Source organism: Echinops telfairi, unplaced genomic scaffold (genome assembly GCF_000313985.2).
Source record: "Echinops telfairi isolate 266 unplaced genomic scaffold, ASM31398v2 ScPeMD7_1;HRSCAF=3_0, whole genome shotgun sequence".
NCBI lineage: Eukaryota > Metazoa > Chordata > Mammalia > Afrosoricida > Tenrecidae > Echinops > Echinops telfairi.
This window is the reverse complement of record NW_022103896.1, coordinates 49,447,032-49,448,984: the sequence shown is the minus strand read 5'-3', so window position 1 is coordinate 49,448,984 and position 1,953 is coordinate 49,447,032.

Below are 1,953 nucleotides of genomic sequence, written 5' to 3'. Positions count from 1 at the left end.
TTTTTCTTTAATGGTGTTGCTGTTAGGTGCTCTTGAGTTGGTTTCAGCATAGAGCTTTGTGCTTTGTCCTTGTACAACCAATGAAGCACTGACCGGTCCTGCTCGCTCCTCACAATCATTGAGTGCAACGCTGGCAGCGCTGTGTCAATTCATCTGATTGAGCATCTCGGTCTTTTTGCTGACACGCCGCTTCACCAAGCATGATGTCCTTTCCCATTACCTGGTTCAGCTAATGTTCGCATATTTAAATTTATGTTTTTGACAAAAACTAAATATAGTTATATCCTTCATTATAGCATGATTTTCTTCATTAGGATATTAACGCTATAATGACAGATTTCCTCCCTTTATGTTTACCAATGTATCCTAAACCCTGATAGTGTGCCCGGCATATAGCACTCAAACTAAACCTCACTGCTTTTGAGTAGATTCTGATATATAGTGACCCCATAGGACAGTAGAACTGTCCCTGTGGCTGTCAGAGACTAACTCTTTATGGGAATAGAAAGTGTCATCTTTATCCTGAGGGGCAGCTGGTGATTTTAAACTTTTGACTTCTTTTGGTTAATATCCTAATGCATAACACACTACACCACCAGGGCTCATGGTATATAATATAAAAGGGGAACTGATCACAATGATCTACCTATAATCCTCTCCCAGGGGGATGGACAACAGAAGAGTGGGTAAGGGGAGACATTTGTCAGTGCAAGACATGAAAAAGTAATAATAATTTATAAATTATCAAGAGTTTGTGAGGGAGGGACGGTGGGGGAGGGAGGAGAAAAACGAGGAGCTGATACCTACTGCTCAATAGATACCTACTGAGATATTATTCAAGGTATATGAGAGTTTAAAGTGAGAGGGACCTGGTTTGTCTAAATAGACACTCTGAAAGTGAACCGTGGCTCCATTTTGAAGTCTTGATATAAGTCTAGATTCTACACTGAATTTTAAAATTGCCTTTGCTTATCTAACCCTGGACCCCAAATTAGACATTCTTTTTCTTGTCTGGCAGATGCAGGATCTCACAATCGACTTTAAGGATATATTTCCACTATGTCAAACAGATGCACAATGGGATAGCTTATGTACCTGAACAGTCTAGGACACAGTACTATTGATAAACCTTTACAATGAATCCCACGAAAGAGACATGACTGAGAAATCAATTTTAATAGCAGGTTGCCAGAAAACCCCATCCTGTGATAAGCTGGAGGGGATGTAACCTCGCAATTATGAACTCTTAAATAACCATGCAATCGCATTTACATGCTACTAGTTATCCTGGCTAAATCTCCACCTTTAGATATCCTGCCTTCGATTCCCCTGATGGTCCTTCAGCCAATTATGCGTTTTTAACATTTAGTTTATGCTTCAACTGTACAAGAATGCCCTCTTCTTTATTGCCGAGCAGAGTGGACATCTTCACTCTGAGTTTGGACGCATGCTTAGTTGGGTCCAACCTTTGGACTTTCAGCAAATCTCTTGACTTTACTTTTATAGAGTGTGAGCTTTCATTCAGCACAAAGGATAATTGAAGAAAAAGATCCAATATTTGTGGCTGGGCTAAGTTGTGCTGGGCAACCAGCATCACCCAGATTGAATGGTTCACAGACACAGGACGTTGCTTGTTTCTGTGACAAGTCATGGGGCTTGACAAAGCAGTGTGTTGAGTCAATTAAAGTGATCATTTACAGTGCTCTTTACATCCTGCTTGATTTACATTACCAGATGGACAGATGGGCACTGACACAAGTCCTGTTGGAGGATAGAGGGTGGCTTAAAAAAAATGGGTCCAGGAGTCAATTCTAATGGGCGATAGCCCTCTTTTTAAAAGTATTTTTATAAAGTCCTCTTTTTATCCTGAAACAGGATTCTCAGGACTATGTTTTTATCCAAAATTTATGTGTAATTTTGAATCATTTTCTGGGACTGTCACTGATGCGGGGG